The following is a 24,402-nucleotide window of genomic DNA, read 5'->3' on the forward strand; positions in this document are numbered from 1 at the left end:
CTCCTTGTGCTTTCAATTTGTATCCCCTGATGATTAGTGATATTGAGCATATTTTTCATACTCTTGTTGGTCATTCATATGTCTTTTTTTTTTTTTGAGAAATTACAAATTCAAGTTCTTTGCACATTTTAAAATCAGATTGTTTTCTTGGTATTGAGTTGTTTGAGTTCTATTTATATTTTGGATATTAACCGCTAGTCAGATGTATAGTTTGTAAATATTTTCTCCCAATCTATAGGTTGTCTTTTCATTTTGTTGTTTGTTTTCTGTGCGGAAGCTTTTTAGTTTGATACAATTCAATTTGTCTATTTATGTTTGACAGCATATGCTTTTGGTATTATATGCAAAAAAATCATTGCCCAGATCAACGTTAAAAAGCTTTTTCTCCATGTTTTCTTCTATAGTTTCAGGTCTTATGTTTATAAGTCTTTAATCTGTTTTAAGTTAATTTTTGTGTATGGTGTGAGCTAAGGTCCAATTTCATTTTTCTTTGTATGGATATCCAGTTTTCACAACAGTATTTATTGAAGAGGTGTCTTATCCCCATTGTGTGTTCTTGGCAACTTTGTCTAAGATCAATTGATCATAAATGTGTGGGTTTATTTCTGGGCTTTCTATTCTTCTCCATTTGTCTATATGTCTGTTTTTATGCCAGTATCATACTGTCTTAATAACTATAGCTTTGTACTCTATTTTGAAATCAGGTAATGTGATACTGCCAGCATTGTTCTTTTTACTCAAGATTACTTTGGCTATTTGAGGTCTTTTGTGGTTCCATATCAATTTTAGGACTGTTTGTTCTATGTCTGTGAAAAATGCTTTTGAAATTTTGATAAGGATTGCTCTGAATCTGTATATCATTTTAGATAGCATGGATATTTTAACAATATTAATTCTACCAATCCATGAACATGGGATATATTTCCATTTATTTGTCTCTTCTTCAATTTCTTTTATAAACATTTTATAGTTTTTGATGTAAAGATCTTTCACCTCCTTGGTTAAATTTATTCCTAAGTTGTTTTTTTTTCTTTTTGATGCTATTGTAAATGAGATTGTTTTCTTAATTCTTTTTCACATAGTTAATTGTTAGTATATATAAATACTACTGATTTTTGTATGTTGATTTTGCATACTACAACTTTATTGAATCAGTTTATTAGTTTTAACAATTTTCGGTGGAGCCTTTAAGATTTTCTATGTATAACATTATGTCATCTGCAAACACAGACTATTTTATTTTTCCTTTCTGGTTTGGATGCCTTTTATTTCTTTGTCTTGCCTAATAGCTCTGACTAAGACTTCCAGTAGCACTATATTGAGTAGAACTGGCAACAGTGGGCATCCTTGTTCTGTTCCTGATCTTAGAGATTTCAAATGTAAACCAAACTTGCTTTTCTAGAACAAACCCAACTTAGTCCTGATGTATCATCATTTTTTATGCATGCTAAGATATGATTTGCTACACTTTGTTAAGAGATTTACAACTCTGTCCATGAGGGTTATTGGTCTATAGTTATGTCCCCTGGTAATGTCTTTGCTTTTAACATCAGGGTAAAGCTGACCTTATAGAGAGAGTAGTGGTGTACTCACTCCTCTTCAATTTTCTACCAGACTTCTTGTGGAATTGTTGTTATTTCTTCTTAAATATTCATAGACTTCACAGTGAAGCAAACTGAACTCAGTTTCTTTGTGGAAGAGTTTTTAACTAAAAATTCAATTTTTAAACAAATATATTCAGATTATCTATTACTTTTCGAGTGAACTCTGGTAATCTGTGTCTTTTAGGAAGTTTATCCATTTCACGTATGTTGTTGAATTTAGTAGCAAAAATTCATCATAATAAACACTTATTAACCTTTCACTATCTGTAGACTTCAGTGATGCCGTTGCTTTCAGTTCTGGCATTAATAATTTGTTTTTTTTCTTTCTTTTTTCCAGATTAGTTTTAAAATTACTGCATCAGTTTATTGAGCTTCTCAAAGATCAATTTGGGTTTTGTTGATTTTCTCTATTAATTTTTCATTTTCTAATTTATTGATTTTTACTCTAATCTTTATTTTTCCTGTATTCTGCTTTCTTTGTGTTTAATTTGTTTTTTTTAATTGAAGTATAATTTACATATAACATTATATTAGTTTCAGGTGTACAACATAGTGATTCAATATTTGTATATATTGCAAAATGATCACCACAATGAGTCTAGTTAACATTTGTCACTGTACATATTTACAAAATGTTTTTTTCTTGTGATGAAACGTTTAAGATCTACTCACTTAGCAACTTTCAAATGCAATACAGTATTATTAACTAAAGTCACCATGCTTTACATTACATCCCCAGGACTTATTCATTTTATAGTTGGAAGTTCGTACCTTTTGACCACTTTATCCATTTCACCCGCCCTCCATCCACATTGTTTTTCAGCTTATAAGGTAGAAGATGAGGTCGTTGATTTGAGAACTCTGTGCATTTTTATTTTTAACTCTAGGCATTAGAGGTATACTTATCTACGTACTGGTGATCAGCAGCCCACAAATTTTTATATGCTTTTAATTTAATTCATTTAAAAATAATTTCCTAGTTTTTAAAGTTATTTTAATTTAGTTAACCCATAGGTTATTTAGAAATGTGTTTTTAGATTTTAATACTTGTAGATTTTCCAAGTGTCATTCTATTGTGATCTCAAATTGAATTTCTTTATTGACAGAGAACATGCTTTGTGTGAGTTGAATAATTTTAAATTTATTGGAGGGGCCGGCCCGATGGTGTAGTGGTTAAGTTTGCGTGCTCTACTTTGGAGGCCCAGGGATTCATCAGTTCGGATCCTGGGCGTGGTCCTATACACCACTCATCAAGCCATGCTTAGGCAGCCTCCCACATAGAGCAACTAGAAGGATGTATAACTATGACATACAACTATCTACTGGGGCTTTAGGGAGAAAAGGGGAAAAGGAGGAAGATTGGCAACAGATGTTAGCTTAGGGCCAATCTTCCTCAAAAAAAAAAAATTTATTGGAAATTGTTTTATGGCCCAGAAAATGGTCTATTTTGGCAAATATTTTGTGTGCCCATGAAAAGAATGTTTATTCTGCTATTGTGAGGTGGACTCCTCTTAAGTATCAGTTAGGCCAAGATGGTTAATGATGTTGCTCAACTCTTCTGTATATTGATTGCATTTCTGTCTAATTCTTATATCAGTGTTTGAGAGAGGGGTATTGCCATCTACCAATAACTGAGGATTTCTCTCTGTCAGCTCACAACTCATTCAGTGTTTTCGTGTACTTTTAAACTCTTATATAAGTTGCATAGCTATTTACAATTGTTATGCCCTTTTAGTGATTTGATCTTTTCATTAGGAAATGACCTTCTTTACCTCTGGTAATAGCCTTTGCTCAGACATCCACTTTGCCTGTTGTTAATATAGAAGCTCCATCTATCTTAGGGTATTGTCCACAATATATGTCTTTTTCATCCTGTTAATCTATAAATGTCTTTATATTTAAAATGGGTTTCTTATAGACATCGTATAGTTAGGTCTAGCTATTTTGCTTATTTGTTTGTTAATCCTGTATGACAATATCTGTCTTTTAATTGTTGTGTTTAAAATTTAATGGTTGTGTTTATAATTTAATCAGCGACTACTGATGTGGTTATATTTAAATCTACCATATCGCATTTTGTTTCTATCTGTCTTGTCTGGGCTTTGCCCCCATTGTCTTCTTTCTCTGCCTATTTTTGATAAATTTAGTATTTTTTAATTGCTCGTTGTATCTCTTTTGTTCTTATTTTAATTTGTAGTTGTTATGAAAAACTCATAACGTAAAATTTACTATTTTAACCATTCTTAAGTGTACTGGTCAATAGTGTTAAGCTTTGTTGGCTTTTCAACTATAAGTTTTGATGAGGAGTTGTTTTAGTGGGTGACTTTGGCTACAGTATATGTGATAGTTAATTATATGTGTTAATTTGGCTGGGCCTCATTGCCCAGATATTTGGTCAAACATTACTTTGAATCTTTCTGTGATGGAGTTTTTTCAGTGAGATTAACATTTAAATCAATGAACTTTGAGTAAAGCAGATTACCCTGCATAATGTGAGTGCGCCTCATCCAATCAGCTGAAGGCCTTGACAAAGCAAAGACTGACATCTCCTGAGTAAGAAGGCATTCTGCCAGAAGACTACCTTTGGACAACTGCACCTCTTCTCTAGGTTTCCAGCCTGCCAGCCTGCTTACCAAGTCTCCACAATTGTGTGAGCCAATTCTTAAAGTGAAGTTCTCTCTTTCCCTCTCATTCTCTCTCAATTTCTCTCTTGCTATATGCACACCCACATCCTATTGGTTCTGTTTCTCTGGAGAACCCTCACTAACACAGTACACGTCTTTAACTTATTGCAGTTGATGCTCAAATGATAACCTACCACTTCACATATAAAAACTCTACAACTATGTGCTTCCATTATTCACCTCCCAGTCTTTCTGTAATTGTTACAAATTTTACTTCTATGTATTTTGTAAACCCCACACTGCATTTATATTATTAGTTACATAGTCAATTATATGTAAAGAAAATTAAATGTAAGAGGAACAATCTTATATATTTGCCCACATGGCTACCATTTCTGGTTTTCTTCATTTCTCTATGTGGATTTATATTTCTATATGGTATCATACTCCTTCTGTCTGAAGGATCTCTGTTAACATTTCCTTCAGCGCAGGTCTGTTGGTGGTGAACTCATTCAGCTTGTGCATGTCTGAAAGAGGCTCAGCTTTGTCTCAAGTTTTGAAATTTTTTATGCTGGTGATGAAATTTTGGGTTGAGTGTTGGTTTTCCTCTTTCAGACTAAAAAATATTGTCAAGAAGAACACTCTTCGTGTTTGCGTTGTTTCGGACAAAAAAAACTATCATTACCTTTTGTTTTGTTGATGTGACATGACCTTTTCCTCTGGCCGCTTGTAAGATTTTCTTTTTATTCTTGGTGTTGAGTAATTTAATTGTTATATGCCTTGGCATAATTTCTTTCATGTTAGTAGGAATTAGTTTTTATTGAGCTTCTTGAATCTGTGTTTTTAGAGTTTATATAATATTTGAAAAAATTGACAATTATTTCTTCAAGTATTTATTCACTCCTGTTTTTCTCCTCTAGTTGGGGACTCAAATTACACATATATTAGCAGTCTACAATTATCTCACATCTCACCAATTATCTCTTTATTAATTTTCAGTGTTTCTTTTTTCTATTGGTATTTCATTTTGGATCATTTCTATTACTATCTTTAAGTTCACTAATGTTTTATTTTGCAACATTTAATATGCTATTTCATCTCTATTGAAGTTTTCATCACTAGAAATTTGATATAGGTTGTTTCAATATCTTTCGTTTTTGTACTTAGCGTATTCAAGATTTCATTTAGCTTTTTGAACAATTAGAATACAGTTATAATGTAATTGTTAATGGTTAAATAATTTGTTCAGTTTTTAAATTGCTTTACATGTGAGGACAAATCCAATCCTTTTTACTGCATCTTGGTTAGAAGCAGAAATCTTCACATGCGCCATTTTTTGGGTCAGTTTGTTTATCATGGAATTGTTCCACAGTAGGCTTTATCATTACCATGCTATTAGTGTTATTGCATTCGTAGGCTCTTAGCTTACCTCTCATTGAGTTTATGGACCTATAAAGATGAAGCACAGACCGTGGTCCACAGGGAATCTACTGAGACAAGGTGATGAATCCCTGTCCTGGTGACAGGCTAGACCTCCTGCTCTGTGTACCTATACTTATCCTTGATGGTCTTCAGACAGCAGATGGTATCACTTTCCTGCATGTTACTTATAATGGAAAATAGGATTACCATTAAGGATTGTTTTGCATTTCCAATTCTTTTTTCTAAAAGGACATTTCTAGTTTACTGGGCAATATATATATATATTATTTAAACCCTTTTTATAATTTTATTTATTTATTTATTTTTTCCCCCAAAGCCCCAGTAGATAGTTGTATGTCATAGCTGCACCTCCTTCTAGTTGCTGTATGTGGGACGCGGCCTCAGCGTGGCCGTGGGTCGGTGCGCGCCGGGGATCCAAACCTGGGCTGCCAGTAGCGGAGCGCGCACATTTAACCGCTAAGCCATGGGCCGGCCCTACTGGGCAATATTTTAAGTAACTTATTTAAAGCTGAGTATGTAGCCACAATTCTACACATGTTTTGGAGGTGGTAATCTCCTTAAAGTACATTTCAATCATTTATGATTTGACTTTCCAGGTTTGTTCACCATGTAGCTGCTCACACAGACCGTACGTAATCTTTTTGTCACAGCAGCATCTAATCCCAAATGGAGACAGCCATTCTGTTATGTTGACAATTTTTGTTTGTTTTGTTTTGTTTTTTGTGATTGCTGTAAAACATTGTCAACTATTGTAGGAACATCTTAAGGAAAAGTGTTGCTATGAATAGTGACGTTGGATGATCACTACGCACAAATAGATCTTGAGTTAGAAATCCACTTCATACTTGGGAATTTGGTGAAATCGTGGGAGAAATGTTAATAAATAGAATGGGAGGAATAAAATAAAATTATTTAATAGACTTACCATTAGATTTTAGTTTTATGGAGAATGTTGATTCAAGCAAGGATCTAGATTTGTTCATTTTGAAATTTTATATTTAGGTGCAAATAAAATCAGTATCTGAAGAAATCCTTTGTGAATCAGAAGACTAATGAATGAAAAACTAAACACTGATATCAACGTTATGCTTGGGTATGAATATTAAAGTAAATTTTAAAGTTTGGGTTTATATTTGTTTCCAATTTAAAATACATATCCATCAAAAATATATTTGTGGAAAATTAATAGCCTTTTGATTTAACAAAATCACAGGAAAATGGCAGCTTTGGTAATGTTGCTTTCCAAGTTTTTAATGAACTATGGAGACCATACACACAGATTTGGGAATTAAAGTTTAAGTGACTATATCTTGAACTACGGAACCAAGAACTAGTTTGCCCATGTTCCTACTTAGGGAGATGCTGCTGGTAGGAAGCACAAGCAGTTACAGATAGCATTCAAACTGACAGGGCTTCATCCTTTTTTTTTTGTTAGGGAAAGACAAAACCAAAATGACAGAAATGTATGTTTATCAGTGTCTTTATAAAAGGTAATTTTTAACATTCTGAGAATTTTCATATCCTTGTCATAACTGGAGAAGCCCACCAGATTCTTAAGTATTCAAGATTAATATCCTAATAATATGGCATCTCAGGTCCTACAAGCTTTAACCATGACCAGTCCAACACTATCTAAGCTGGAACCATGGAACACACATTGAAGAATCAAAAGAATTGTCAGAAAATCTGCAAGGCATTTGCTTTATTATGAGAAGAATGACTCCTTATCATCACATATAAGTGCATTTCCAATTTCCTCTTTTGAAAACAAACCTAAGACTTGGCTTATTATAGTGCTCCCTGTATAAGCCATTTGGAGCTGGGGCTGTGTCATGCATTCATAGAATCTGTCACAGTAGAAAAATCCTACATACTCATTAAACAAATGAGTGAGTACGCAGGAATAGTAGCATTCTTTTCCTCCCATTAACTTCACACCAATTTCTATCACTGTACAGCTATCCCTTCCTACTTAGTCTGTATCCTACACTCTTAGTACGATTCTTCTGAAATAAGCAATAAAAGCAGAACCGTTTTCTTCAAATCCATTGTCAATATGCATCAATATTATTTAGAGAGTAACTGTACATCCACAGCTGTAAGAAATGACATTTAACAGCGCAATAAGCACTCAATTTTAAAGCAGGACATGAAGTTTAAGTCCTGATTTTTCTAACTTGGTATATGACCATAGCACTTAATTTGAAATCTATGAATTTCATGTTTGTTTGTTTTTAAATGGAAGAAATAACACCTGACAAACATAACTCATGAACATACTGCTGTAATTCTAATTAGTGAATGATTTTTAAAAATTTAAAAAGAAATATAAAATCTTAACTGTTTATCAAACATCGTTTTTGTTATGTCTATTCTATCTTAAATGATGATTAATTTATTAATGAAAAATAAGTAATTTTCAACATATGTGTTAACCAGGTCGATCCATTTTAATTATATTGATCCATTCTTGTATTCATTCAAGTCATAAAATAAAGAGGTATTTACTGTCTGCCTTCTACAAGCCAGGGATTTTTCTATTCACTGAGAATTCTGTCGTGGTCACGAGAAAAATTCTCTCTCTCTCTGCCTCTCTTTATATTCAATTGACAGAAGTGAATCTAACACATGACAAAAAGGAAAATTTCAGATAGCAATAAGTGTTATGTGGAAAATTAAAGTAGTGTTATGGTAGAGAGTGATTTCTACTTTAGTTGTTATTATGGAAGATCTATCTTAGAAGGTGACATTTAAATTGAAATTTTAAGGAAGGAGCAAGTCTTGCAAAATCAATATCACTGTGAAAAGCTTTGATAGCAGAGGAAATGGTGTCAAGATAGAAATAGGCTTAAGTATTTGGAAAACAAAAAAAAAAGTGTAAGGTGTCTGCATGGACCAGAGTGGGTAGGGGATGTCAAAATAAAATAAAGTGGAGACCAGGCTTGAAGATCCCTTGAGCAGGCAAAACCATTTAAGCCACATAAGCAAAACTTAATCTACCTTATTTCATAAATGTAAGCAAAACTTAGATTATTTCTTGGAAATGCTTCTGATAATCATAAATAAAGCTTGTCACCTTCCTTAAATGGTATAAAATAATCACTTTTAACCAATCCCTTGCCATCTGGAAACGCTCATTGTAATAATCAATAACTGTAAAGATTAGACAACTTCCTCCTTGTCACTCTATAAGCCATGATGTAACATCAAGCCTCTGAACTTCATGCAGTTTCATGTTTGAAGTCTCCACGTTTGTGAACAGTTTGTTTCTCATTCAATAAAATGTTCTTATTAAGAAAAGCTCTCTGAATTTTCTTTTGACAGAGACACAATGGTCCAGGAAGAGAGTGGTTAGGTCATGGAGACCTTTGTGTCATGGCTGTTATGGGCTGAACTGTAGTACCCCAAATTCGTGTGTTGAAGTCTTAACCCCGAGTGCCTCAGACATTATTATATTTGAAGATAGGGTCTATAAAGAGGTAATTAAGTTAAAATGAGGTATTAGGGTAGCCTCTAATCCAATATGACTGGTGTCCTTATAAGAAGTGGAAATTAGGACACAGACATTCACATGGAGGGAAGACCATGTGAACATGAAGACAGCCATCTACATGCCGGGGAGAGAGGCCTCAGAGGAAACCGACCCTGCTCACGCCAGGTCTCAGGCACCAGCCTCCGGGACTGCGAGGGATTCATGTTTGTGTTTAAGGCACCCAGTATGTGCTACTTTCTTATAGAAGCCCCAGCAAGTTAATACACTGGCTAAGGAGTTTTTATTTTATTCTAAATGGGAGAGTCCATCTTTGAATGGCTTCCTGCAAGAGAGTGTCATATTCTATCTGATTATATTCTTTTAAGAACACTCTGGACACTTCGTATACAGTTCATTTCTGTAAGATGGTAGAGGAGACAGTAAGGAAACCATAGAGAAAGCTTTTTGCAGAATAGCAGAATATGTATAAAAGCGTGTGTTTGCATGTGTGTATGTATGAGGTAACTAATATCTATACATAAATTTTAGGTACATATGTAACCACAGTGCTTCATGGGATATATTTACATTGGCAGATTTGTTATAACTCACAAGTGGTTACAAACTCACAATTTTATTTTCCTTAAAGACCTGTTATTAATGTTGTATTTTAAAAATAAACCTAGATGCTTAGCTAGCTGGCCACATATATTTCTTCCCTGATAAACTAGTTTTTGTTAATTTTGCTTTGTTTTTTGGCAAACACATTTGCTCTATCTCAAAGACAGAAAAAAGAACACACTTTCATATATATATATAACACAAATGAAAAAGCAAGTTATTAATCCATGAAAGAAGACTCAAATATTAGAGAGTTTAGTATACTGAAAAATGCATAATATCGAGAATTAAGGGATAGATCTGTTAATTTCTTTACAATATGAGGCAAACAACTTAATTAATAACTCTTAATTTCTATGAGTCTACATATTAATAGCCAACCCTGGTGGTCAGAAAGTTGATTCCACTTTAATATGTATGCTGGTTGCTCCTATCTTAAAATAAGACAGTATAGCTACCATGAGTACACACACACACATATATGTGTATATATGTATATGTATGTGTGCATATATGTGTGCGTATACATATATGTCACAAGATTATTGCACTTGTCAGTTGTCTATTATATTTGTATTTATGTGTTTCTATATGCACACACACAGCCATACATGTGTAACAAATATATGTTTATATGGATAGAGCCAACCCAATGGTCTAGTGGTTAAGAATCAGCTGCTCGAATTCATTTCCCGGTCAGGGAACCACACCAACCATCAGTCGGTTGTCATATTGTGGCAGCTGCGTGTTGCTGTGACACTGAAAGCTATGCCACCAGTATTTCAAATACCAGCAGGGTCACCCAGGCTGGACAAGTTTCAGCAGAGCTTCCAGACTAAAACAGGCTAGGAAGAAGGACCTGGCCACCCACTTCTGAAAAAACTTGCCATGAAAACCCTGTGAATAGCAGGGGAGCATTGTGTGATGGAGTGCCAGAAGAAGAGGGGATGGAACAAAAAGATCTGGCAGGGCTCCACTCTGCTGTCCATGGGGCTGCCAGGAGTCAGAATCCACTCAAGGGAGCAAACGACAAATATATTGATAGAACCTATTAGAAATGTTGAATCGATGAAGAAGACAGCGATTTAAAGGCAATCAAACAAAAACTGTGGCAACGATTAAAGATGTTAAAATACTAGATATAAATTGCTTGGTTAACCAATATCTCAGATATAAATAACAACTCTCCTTTTAAAACAAGATATTCCACTTTAAAGTACATTATTTGCATCTGATTTAATTTATAAAGTTATATAAAATTGGAATGAGTAGTCAGTGAACAGCATTCTTCATAGAGATGAAACATATGTTACCAGTAGCAGTTGTCTGACGAAGCTTCATTATTCTGCTCAAAAATGTTGAAGCTATAATCATTAAACATATGTCGAAGACACAGAAACATAACAGCTCTAGTATGAGAGAGAATTAAGATGGGAGAGTGGAATATAAAAGATCTTTGTAGGGGCACAGAGAGAACTGGAAATCTAATTATAATCATGTTTTATTATTAGATATTCAGGATTGTCTTCACATCATTTAGTTAGAACAAATGAGTAATAGCCAGAGCCACTTTACAAAGGGCTATTCAAGACAATATTTTACATGCAAGTTGACAATTTAGTCAAACGATGGCTACTACTTCCACCCAGAAACTGATTACGGTACCAGAAATAACACAGAGGGCCCACTTCTCAACTTTTCCTTTCCTGTGTACTGATGTGTATGTAGGGAACATCCAGTGGGTTCTCTGAAAGCCAACTCTGAGATGGAGATTGAGGTGCCAGATATTTATTAGGAACCAACATCTGTGAAAAGAAGAGGGAAGAAGTCAAACTGTGGTGCAGGTTGGACAAAGCCTGGGCCAGCCTGGGGGAGAGCTCCTGAGAGAGCAGCATCCATGAGAGTTTTACCTCATCAGAACAAAACGGCCAGGCTTTTACCTCTACCCCTGCCTTGCTTAGTCCCTGGAGGCAGGCTTCCCTGAGAAAGTGTGACGTCAGGCAAGGCCAGTGTCTGCAGCTGGGGCAGACTCTGAAGAAGCTGGTAGCTGGAGGCAGTCTGCTGACCACACTCCTCCGAGCCAGGCAGCAAGCCCTGTCTTGAAGTTGGATCTAGGTGGTGCATCACCGTGTCTACATCTTTCCTTGTGCTGCTTGGATCCTTTTCTCCACATATGTTTGTGGAGCAGCTCCTTCAGGATTCCACTGAGCATTTGTTTCTAATAGGAGACCTACAGAGGGATGTTAGCGGGATGAACCTTGTCTGTGCAGTTGGTGTGGGTACCTCGATTGATCCTCATTGCCACCATCCTCTGCTGTCCATTCTAGAGTGCCCTTGTCCTCAGCTCCTGCCTCTTTTAGCCTTGATGTCTTATCCACTGGTGTGACCCAGAACCTCATTCCCAAGGTGCTTGAGTCCTGGGTCACCATGACCTTCTTAAGCTGGACTTATTGTACTTTTCCAATTATATTCACAGTTGGGCAAAGGAGTATCAAAAATCTCTCAAGCCGATTGTCTGTATTCCCTAAATTTGTGGAGTAACATATACCACCTTGTGATCAATGTCAGGTTGTCAATTATACCTGCAATAAACAGTGACTTTCCTTCTTACTTGCTGTTCTCTGGATACAAAAAGCCCAAAATGTCCAGGCAGCAGGTATAGAAAATAGTTCAACAGGGATCTTGCATTTCCTCTGACAAGAGTGTGCCCCCTTTGGGGTCAAGGACTTGTAATCCTCCAGTGCCCAGATGTGTGGATGTTTCAATCCAAAAATTCCCTGATGCATCATTAGAAGTGATAATAGCTGGGGATATTTTTGTTTTCATGCTTCTCTTCCTAGATCCATGTATTCTTCCTTTGGAGAAACAGTGCAAAATAAATATTTTTGTTCAATGCATACTACGCATTCTGGTTGATGTGTGCTGTTCTTACAGAATATTTCCTTAGAGCTAGTATGTCAAATGTGTCTTCAGCAGGCCAGTGGCTTCTGGGAGGTGCAATATGTGACAGAAATATCAGATCTTGTGGATATGGGTCCACTCCCACAGCATCTTTGATTTAAATGTGCCCCCTGATACGATATTGTAGGGCTCTCTTGTTGGTAGATCAGATGCTCCATAAGCTTGTTGATGTAGGTACTAGCCAACACCTGCTAACAAGAAAGGCACACCCATCCTCAGAATACGTCTATGCACATAAGAACAAACTCCTGGCCCAACCAGTAGGGAAGGGACCTAACAGAATACATTTGCCACAAAATATCCGGTAGGTTTCCTCTAGAAATGGTGCAGTTTGGGGTTTCATTGTTGGTGTCTATGGCTGGCAGGCTGGATCATCTTTGTAAGTGTGAGGTCATTCTGTTAGGCCTCTGTATCTGCCACCACGGCCACTTCTGCCATATCCTTTCATGCCAGCACTGGCCTGGCCATTGACAGAGCCTGGCCAACACCAACTAGCCAGGTAGTTTTATTTCCTGAATGGTTTAGGGCCTCTTCCATGGTGAAAACTGTCTGGTGGGCAATAAATGGGATAAAAAGTTCTGCACGCCTCATGCTTACTCCAGTGCGTCCACCTACGTGCATTCACCTAGAACACTTTCCCCATCTCCTCATTGTTTTCTTCCAAGCCCTGACCAGCTGTCCTGGCGATTTGTCTTTATTCTTGAAACTATTTACATTCTAGCCTTCATTCATTGTTTTTCATAAAAGTAGAAAACCAGGTGAACTGCCCAAAGAATCTCCTTGGGTACTGATTTTCAAGCTCACCCCTGAGTGGGCTAGAATGTAACTGCTGTCCATGTTTTATGTGCGCCTAGCCAATGAACTGACCCACTATAAATGAAGCTCAGACATTTTTCTCCTTGTTCAGGAGGCCGTATGCAACTCCCCCTGGGCCACAGGTGTGATTTGAGGAAAGATACTGGTGTACCCCCTCGAGTGCCTTGAGACTTGTGCCTTTTTGTCAGTAAAAAAGGTGCAACAATTTCACAGCTACTTGTTTGGAGGATGTTCCGGCACACTCCTGACTAACTGGATTCCTAAATCGTTGTTGAATATGTCACATTCCTGAATCTTCACAGGGTTATGTCCCACACTCTGGAATGTGGGTTTCTACCAAATCTTCCAACTTGCTAGTCATGTTCTACTTGTAAATCTCCATCAAAATAATGTCATCAATGTAATGAATCAGTGTGATGCTCTGCAGTATGTCTAAAATATCCAGATGTCCTCTGACTATACTGTGATAGAGAGCAGGAAATTGACGTGACTATAAACTAAATCAATGTAGCCGTTCGTATCGTGTGAATGCACACTGTTGCTGACCTTCTTTTTTGGTTGAGATAGAAAATAACGTATTCGCTAAAGCAATGGTCAAACGCCACGCCCCTGGGCTATATTATTCTGCTCTAGCAAAATTACCACATTTGATTATTTGGCTGTTTTTGCAGTAGTCTACAGTTATCTTCCGTGATCTGTCCGGTTTCTACAGGAGTTTAACTATTGAATTACGTGGAGACACATAGGAGACTGATTACCACCTCTGCATCCTTTAGGTCTGTAAGGTGACACTAATCTCCCTATGACCCTGGCATGTGGTATTATTTTTTATTTACCTTCCGCTGGAGAGAGAGCTACCTTCAGTGTGCCTTTCCCACTTGATAGCTCCTATCCCACAGATAAAGAATGTAGGGGTTGTGCAAACTACCAACTACGTTAATTCCAACTGCATATTTAGGGATCAGGAAAATGACCACAGTTGGGCTCAGAGACTGTTAGCCCAGTGTAAGCTAGGCCTTAGCTAAGACTTCATTCATTATTTGGCTTCCACGTGCTACTACACCAAGAGTATGGTCATGATGACACATCTGGTCTCTGGGTATCAGTGACAGTTGGGTACTCCTGCCCAGCATTCCTAACCAAGTTGGAGTACTCTCCACTCTCCAGTGCAGTTAACAGGGAAAATTGCCATAGGGTCCTTTGAGGAAGTGCTGATGAATTCATCTCTATGCATAATTGACTTGAGATTGCAGAGTCCTTCTTCCCGGAGATGCAGCCCCCTCTTCAGTCCATGGATTCTCTGTCTGATCGCATGCTCAGGCCTGAAAACTGGGATGGAGATCATGACTCTTCATCCGCATGATTGTCCTCAGGCTTCTGGTTATCCACTCCTGATTTTTTATAGTGGTACAGCTATCCATTTATTTACTCCCAGGTTGGAGAAGGTTCTATTAACCAGTGCCATAACTCTCTGTGAGTCAGGTCCCCTTGGTCGCTACTTGAACCTTGCCAGTTATTAAATAATTACAATCTGCTGGCTTCTGGCAGGTAAGTGCTGTAACCTGTTCTCTACTATTCTGAGGTCTTATAATCCCCATTTCTATCAGACAAGCTCTGTAACAGCCTTTCTTACTGTCGGCCTTGGCCTTGCAGAAGAAAACCACCACTGAATTAATTAGAGATGCTGGTGCCCCCTTCACCAGCATGTTCATATAAGCTTGGTAAATGGTGTGTTTTGGTCTGGTCTTTCCCTTAGACCACAATCTCCTGATGGGTCTTCCAACCATACATAATATACCCATTCCATGACTTTGACATTCCTGAGCCTTATCATCCTTCTGTCATCGTTTTCCCTGGAATTTCTAGCATTTCGACTTCACTTAGCATGGAACACTGCTTTCTCCATGTTTAAGGTACCCATGCTATTAATGACTTCGCTGTATCTACTTGATCTGAGGCCAATGATACACAAACACCATATTCTCTTCTCAAGAACCGTCCATTACTTCATCATTTAAGTCCCATTTTAGAAATAAGTAATTATATTAATAGACACACCCATATGTATAAATTCTATGGGAATACATCTTAAGTAAAATACGTAGAATGCACTAAACATATATTTGCTGAAGTATACTTGTGTGTGTGTTAGATGTGTGTACATGCATACATGTGTCTGGGTAGATAGATGCAGAGATAGAGAATAAAAACTTCTTCAAAAAATAATTGAGTTGCTGTAAACTTCTATATACTAATTTCTAAGAGTAAAACAATAAAATACATGTCCATGCAGTCGACATTTGATTTATATTATTTTTCTTTTCTTGAAATAAACTGTTCGATTAAGAAAACAGAGTCTTTCTGTTATAAAAGAAATACTGAATATTTATTAGCCTGTGAAAGTGTGGATGGAGAGAGCAATGAATAGAAACTATTGCTATCTATTTAGTCACCAGCATTTTGAGTCAAACTCCAGTGTGCTAAAATGATGAAGTGTTTGGCACATAAGAAATCCATCATGTAAATATAGTTTTGATACAAGCTGGAGCAGGGAAATTATTATGCTGTTGTAAGAAAGATTACTATCCAGTAATAGTAGGATGAAATATAAAACTACAAAGCAGTAGAATACAAATACATAAGAATGTTCTTACCATATTGTTCAATAGATGATATGGAAAACAAATCTCAATGCTAAAAAGTAAATCATGATTTGAGGATTTGAGTTGTAGGAGCTGGGAAAGTTTCCAAACTCTTACAAGAACAAAGATGTTTCATTAATAAAAAAAAAAAAAAAACTCTCCTTTAATAATTGCGTACACTATAACTTTACACAAATTTTAATTCAAACTACAAATGTACGTTTTCCTCATTGCTATTGCTGCATAATAAACTATCCAAAATTAGTAGTATAGAAGAACAGTTTGATTAGTCTCAAAAGTAGTATTGATGAAGAATTTGGATGTAATATAGCAGGAATGACATCTCTTTTGCATAACATTTGTGGCCTCAGGTGGGAACACTCCATAACTGAGATCACCAGCTGAGGATGCCTGAAAAGACTAGCAGCTGGAAAAGCTGAGGATGAGGGCTTCAACTTCCAGATAGAGTCTTCTCTTGTGTCCCTACCTCTGGGCTGAGGAGACTCAGAGGGTGGAGCGCGTGGACTCTCCGGTGTCTTGGTGCCTTCTGCATGAGGACTGCGTTCCAGGAGGAAGCTTTCTAAGAGAGTGATCATTCAAGGAGAACCAGGGAGAAGGTGCATAGTCTTTTCTGACCTCGCCATGGATGAAAGTTATCATCTATTCTGCCATACTCTATTACCTAAAACATTCCCAGTTTTGTCCAGATCCAAGGAGAGGGGATATAGACGCAACCTCTCATGAGAAGGATGTCAAAAATTTTTGTGCCATCTTTTAAAACTGCCACATGCAGACTTACCATAATAGGGACTGATTTTTGTGATGAATGAAAAGGTAAAATTGGTTTATTATTCAGTATTATAAGAAAAATGAATTATCATTTTCATTTGAAAAGAGTTGCTGGCTGATAGATAAAAAATCATGTCAAATCTTTCAATATACTCCAACCCAAATTTAATGATTTCATGACTTCAAATAGTAATTCGGACATAAACAGCATGGTTTTGCTCCTTAGCTAAAGTCAATTAAACAGAGTTTTCAGCATGTTGATGAAATTATTCTCTAAGTTTCTATCAAATAATATTGTGACATTAGAAAAGTATTAGAAATTATCACTAGTAAAGTCTGTCAGTTCTGTCCATAAAAAGATCACGTTTGCACAATGTTGAACTGATGTCCTTTTACTTTATAACGTCTAGTTTTAAATACTTGTGCTGATACTGGCCACTCCATAACAAAGATAAGATCAAACCCAACACCATCTCCAGAATCATAGGATTAGTTTTGCCAGATTTCTAGATCCCATCTCACCAAGGAAGAGGGCAATAGAAGGAACGGTCTTGAGATAGAGTTGAATTCTGTAATTAATGAGTGTTTAACTGTGAGAAATTTCTTTAAACTTGAAAAGATTTCAATAGCATGTTAGTAAGTTTCAATTGTCACACTCCCTCCCCATAAACACCTTCCCACATCTAGATAGATGATAGATGGATAGATAGATGATGGATAGATAGACAGATGATAGAGAGAGAGAGAGAGAGATGCACACACACTACATAGTAGGATAGCAGCTTATGAAGTAAGAAAAAAGATTTCAAAAAATAAAATTCTACTTTTTTTGTGCTTCAGAATCATAATGTTTAAAATATCCACTCCCATACATTTCCTATATTTGGATCACTCTAAAATTTTTAGAGATGATGTTTACTCATGATTTAATCTTGTCTAATGATGTGGACTCATTAACCAGCTAAAAAGGAAAAAAAAAAGGAGGGAGTCCTAAAAGATGCTTCCAGCTGTTTCTACATTCTATTGGAAAAGCAGCCTTCATGTCAAAACAATTTTTTAATAAAAGTTCCTTAATGAATCTATTAATTATGCAAAGATACATTCATAACATAATTTGAAAGCAACAGGCCAAGGCAATGAAACAGTAAACTGCTGTAAATAATAAAGAAAAACGGTTGTCCTATTTGTTGTGTGCTGGGCATAATAAAACCTCAGAGTTGCATTAAACATCTTCCAAATTGATATTGATCCAACACAAAAGGCTTTGAACCTCTAACAGTTCCAATGGTCTGCACGTTATTTTTGGCTACAGAGGCGAGAACACTTTGTCAAATCCCTTATAGAACCAGTGTTCTGTTACCTAACTGATGTAAGTTAGTGGAGCGCAGTTTCTCATTTTGTTTTACTTCTGGCCCTTAACTCAAAAACTGACCCAATGAGTATTTAATCAATATGTATTGTAACATTTTTCTAAATGAATAATTTAAAGCACATGTAATATGATTTAAGTAGGGTATTAAATATCCATGTATATAATATAATGTGTAAAAGCTATCATGTTGATGTCCATATGCTATGAATGTGCATAAATGATTTATTATGTGACTATCTTAAAAACTGGCTCATGGAAAGTTACCAAAAGTAAAAACCTAGTTACAAATAAATAGGACGCATAGTGCAGAATTTCAACAATGTGTGTTCATATTTTAAAATTAGAGTAAATTAGTATTCACAATCCAAAGCATGGTTCAATTGTTATAATATAAATATATTCCTATGAAAAATGAAAATTTGTTCTAATATTTGTTTTTGTTCGTATCACAATATGTTAGAAGTTATTTTGTACCTTTAAAGCTGATGTTCATACATTAAATAACAAAATAATGTCAAAAATATTTTAAAAGCCAGACAAAGCAGATAAAAATCAATGTTTCAAAGAATATAAATGGATGTTAATTTGAAATGTGTTCTTGCTATTAATAAGATATTTTAAACTCTAATTTTTCCTTTTACGGCTATATTAGACATAAATATATACTAGATATTTTAATAATTTGAAGAAAATATACTATTGCTAACGTGATACAGTTGTAAGAACAGTGATGGATGAAAAAGAGAGAGACAGAGATAATACAACATATAGTAAGAATAAAAAGGGTAAAACAACAATAACAAAGCTTTGAAAAAACATATAAATGAATTTTTTTTTTTTCTGAGGAAGAGTCTCCCTGAGCTAACATCTGTTGCCAATCTTCCTCTTTTTGTATGTGAGCCACCACCACAGCATGGCCACTGAGAGACAAGTGGTGTAGGTCCACGCCCGGGAACTGAACCCAGGCTGCCAAAGCAGAGGGTGCCAATCTTAGCCACTAGGCCACCAGGACTGGCCCGTAAACGAATATTTTAAAAATATCTAAAAAATACACACATAATTAATCATTGAACTTAATATTTTTTTCAACCCTTTTGTGATACATTTCTTCTACTTGGTATATAAGCTACATGTTTATATTATATTTTTTATAGTTTATATTATACTGGTATACTTCAGACAATCTACTGAATTGTTGTCATATAAATATCACGTTTTTTAGGAATTTATTTTTCATTTCTTTCAGAAAGTTTTTCCTGTAGCTATATTTAAATTTTTCTGTTTTTATTATATTTCATTCAAGTTGCTTTTAGTTTCTTCCAACAGTTGGAATATAAGGAGCTTCCCATTCTGTTTTTCTTCTGTTGTGTTGTGTTCCTGTTTTCCCTTTGCCTGTTCCTTTAGTTCCTCTCCATGTGAGCAGCACACATCCACTGAATGTCAGGAGGTGACAGAACCATCTGATCGGCGTCCTGTCCTCACTTCTGACCACTGGAAGGAAATTTCTCGGCTCACCAGACTCCCATTAGCACCATAATCTTAGGAGTAGAAAGGAGTAACACATTTCTTGGATTCACTTAGCTTGGGCAGCTTTCTGTGCCAGCAATCTGTCTGCACCCTGCCAGGAGCCGAGGCCCCCTGAATCTCACATGCTAGGGTATCGCTGAGCCGTTCGCCTCGCTGGTGACTCAATGCAGGAGACACAGAGGACTGTTCAATGGGAAATGAGAATAGAGAGCAAGAGAGGTGGATACTGTGTACCATCTACCACTACTGTCTACTCTCTAGAAATTACTCTCAGTAGATTAATATTAAATAGTGCTTATCATTTACGCTGATTTTATGGCATAGAGTTAATTCTATTCCTCACATTTGAATAGAACATCTATTAAAAAAGTGTTTAAAAACTTAGAGGCAATAAAATATGAAATTAATTAAAATATTCCCTCAAAAGCCTAAATCTCAGTGGGATAGATGTAAACATAAATCATTTTACAAGAGAAAGACTCCAAGCATGAAATGGGCATGAATTTTTGTACAAGAACCAAGGAGATGTGTGTGTACACAAACAACCTGGGAGACAAGAGCAGTTTTCAGTGGAGAGATGCTCTCCACTCGAGCGTCTGTGTACAAGGACGAGAAGAACCTCAACGTGCGTAGAGCGTGAGCCGGATGGAATGCACGAGACAGCCACTCCAAGGAAACAGCTGTCTAATAGTAAAGAAAATTAGGGGGAAAACACATGATAAATGTCAATAATAAACAGCCCTGTGATGATGACATTTAGGATCTCTGCAGAGGAATGTCAGTTGATAAACCTTTAAAACACCTGGAGTCAAATCTGGAAAGGAGTGAGCATTTATTGAAGTAGTTCACTAGGTTATTTTTCATGCACTAACTCAGTCTATCCCTCACTCCCGCTGAGGGAGTGGCTGGTATTATTATTCCCATTTTGTCGTAGAGTGAACTTAGGTGTAAAGGTCTAACTAACATGGCAGAGGTCAAATTGTTGGTATGAATCCAAGTAACTACAAAGTCGGCCAGGTATTTTTAAGGCGTTAAATAGGTAAGAAGATAAGCTAATTGTATCCCTCATTTCAGAATGCATGTGCTAAATACATCATGATATAATAAAAAATTGGATCTCTCTTTATAACACCAGGGACTTCGTGGAAGGTATGGGCTAAGTCATTTAACTCACATCTATTATTTTGTAATCCAGTACATAAATTACAAACATTAAAATCCCTAGCACAGTGTACATACAGTTATTTTTTAATATAGTGCCAGTGTTCTTCTCGTGAACCAAATGGAAATATATAGGACTGTAAACCTCTGCTAATTAACTAGTTATACCCCTTATTTATGTAGCCCCTAAGTGCCTGAATGGCTCAGAGAATTATAGGTATTCTATTTCATAAATTTCTGTTAGGGAGTTTATTCTATAGAAACGATTTCAAATAATAAGTATCCTCAGTACTTTAGAGTTTTGTGGAATCTACCTAATATTGCACAATACGAATAATCCATTTACATCATGCCGGTTTACAATAAAAGTCTCATGAGATAACAGCATTTATAACTATATAGAAAGTTTCAGTGTTTTTGGCATGCTGTGTAATGTTATACTAATTAAAATTTTACTTTAATTTTATCCCAGTGAGATCAGTGCATTTTAAGATGAGGAAAAGTAACAACATAACTCAGATATTTTTAGTCAATTTCTAGCTTTTATATTTGTACCTTAGAAGGCATTGTAATTTTGTAAGCCATCTCTGAAAAGTGACAGAGAACATATTTTCACAGGCTGTCAGATTTTTCTCCAAATTTCTATAGTTTTAAAAAATATAATTTCAGAAGTATGTAGATAGTATTCAAGAACATCTTCATCTAAAACTCTTCCTAATGAAGGTAATACTACAGGCAGCAGAATGAAGATTTTAAAAATGAGTTTAATTATTAGTAGTTATATTATTAGTGAAATGGTACTTTCATTAGTGAACGACTGATATTATCGCATTATTACAGTTTATAAAATTCTAAATATGAGACACTTGGAACTTGTTTATTTTTCTTATCATCAAAGTCTTTTGTCATCATTGTACCATAACGAGTACTTTATTTCTATTTTGAAGATTATGTAACTGACAAGAGTTTGCATCTCTCAGAGTCACTCTGTGTTGGTTTCAATTACCTTTGATTTTGTTTTAGCAGTTGTTTTCTTAAACATTTTCAACTTCAAATTTATTTCCTGTAAACATTATATAATATTAAATATAGTTGTTCTAAATATTATCAGGTTCTGTCCACATTTATATATTTTCAAGTTTATATCATAGTCCTAGGTCTTCATTAGAAGTTTAGTATTCCAGTACTATACAAAAAAATGTAAACAGTTTTCTTAACCTCCTTGGAGCATTCATTTTCTGAGAAACTCACCTTGTGATGATTCACTAGCACATTGGATTTGAAGAATCCCAACAGTTACTGCAGTTCATGCGAGGAGCGTCTTTATAACCATTTACATTTGCTATGGGAGAGAATTTACTCTTCACTCACTGTGATCAAATAATTACACTGTTATTAAATTTTAACAAAATGTTTTTGTCATAATTCCATAAATGTGGAGTTTAGTATAATGGACAAATTTACAAAAGTATATATATTTAAATTGCAACTCAGAAGATAGGTCTGAGGGTCTCAGAATAAAGAAAAATATAAATGCTGATGTGAGTTCAGTGGGGGTGGGATGGTTAGTGAGTTAAACAAAATTTAAATCCTGGAGAATGGGAGAGAGAAGTTTTCTATATACTTCTTCATCCTCAAGGAAGAAGAATGAGGAGAACACTCAGGAAGGAGCAGAACAGAGTCTAGACAAATACAGTTGGAATAGGAATATGTCCCATGGAGAAATAAATATTTGGAATTCATGTTTTTAATCAAGAAAGCTGGATCTGTACGTACACTTGTTTGATGTCAGGATTATCACAGAACGGTTGAGATAAAAAGCAGAAATACTGGGGGCCTCGTGTAGTAAGGAGAAGTGAGAATGGCCTAACCGCTGGCTGGAGGTTTGATTTCCATGAGGCCCTAAGAATAGAGGGGTGGAGGGCTCCGTAAGGGACAGAAATCTAGGTCTGCTCTCCTGTAGCGCCCAGAGCCACAGGGATCATGCAGCCCCCAATGACTGAATAGTGAGACCTAATTTGAGAGATACAACAAAAATCTTGGTGACCAAGCATGGCATGTAGGAGGTGGATGCTAACAGCGGGGTTGCTTCCTTCCTGGACCAGTCGAGTTTATTTAGTGGCAACTACAAATATACCAGAGCCCTATCTTCAAGTCTGTCCTCAGGTCCTCAGTTTCTTCTGAAATCCCAAAGGTGAGTGCACACGTAAAATGTCTGAGATTGGAATGCCAAAATCAAAACTGTCTGAATCAGACTTAATTTTATTTAGAAACATTAAAAGTGTGATCTTTTACCCTACCTTTACAGAGCAACTGAAACACACTCAAAATATGAATGCCCAGTGATTAAATGTTTATTGTAAAAAAAAATTCTAAATCCTCTTTTAAAGGCTCACCTGATTAGGCAGCCCCACCAATACTAATTTCCTTTCGATTAACTCAAAGTCAGCTGATAAGGGAACTTAATCACATATGCAAAATACCATTTGCCATTTAACACAACCGAATCATGGATGTAATATCCCACTACATTCACGAGCCCCATGCATATGAAAGAGAGATTGTACAGGGCATGTACCTCCAGGACCAGGAATCTTAAGACCCACTTTAGAATTCATCACAATGAAAATTATTGAAAGTAGGCCAGTTAGTTTAATAATGATTGTTTCCTAGTATGTTAGGGCACATTCAGAAAAATATCACCATGAACAGATGGAGAAATTTAAAATAGGAAAGTAGTTTCAAGTTTGTTGGCAAAGATGAAAAAGGAAAAGGTGAGGTCAATACAACAGGAAGCTGCTATGAACTTTTGGGCTGGTTGGGCAGAGAGATAACATGGTGCCAGAGCACAGTCAATAGTCCCAGCCCCGAGTCCCGCTGTGCAGAGGCACCAGGCAGGAGCAGGAGCTACAAAGGGTCATCTGGCCAGAGCTGGAGCTAAGAGTCCTCAAGAAAGTGTAGAAACCTGCACCGTCAAGGAGGGCTACACGGCATTATGTGGGCCTTCAGAGAAAGAGAGGAAAGTCCTCTGGCCTCTCTTCCTCTTTCCAAATTCTCTCCAGTGATTTCCATTGGCTGAACCCAAGCAGAAGCTAGTGACAAGGACTTCCAGTAAACGTAGCATGTGGGAGTCCTCCCACTACCATGGAGTGCAGAGCTGGGGAAGGGAGGAGGGGACTCTGAGAGAAAACAGGCCAGTGACAGTCACACTGGGCGTGGGTCAGGTGTAAGTCCATCTGGAAAATACATTCTGGTTGAGATTATGCAAAATGAGGGAGGTGGGGATGGACAATATTTTTTTTAATGATGAGCGATGTAGTAGATATTAAGTTACTGAATATATATGTACGTATGCGTGTGTTATATATTT

This window comes from Diceros bicornis, chromosome 15, assembly GCF_020826845.1.
Source record: "Diceros bicornis minor isolate mBicDic1 chromosome 15, mDicBic1.mat.cur, whole genome shotgun sequence".
Lineage (NCBI taxonomy): Eukaryota > Metazoa > Chordata > Mammalia > Perissodactyla > Rhinocerotidae > Diceros > Diceros bicornis.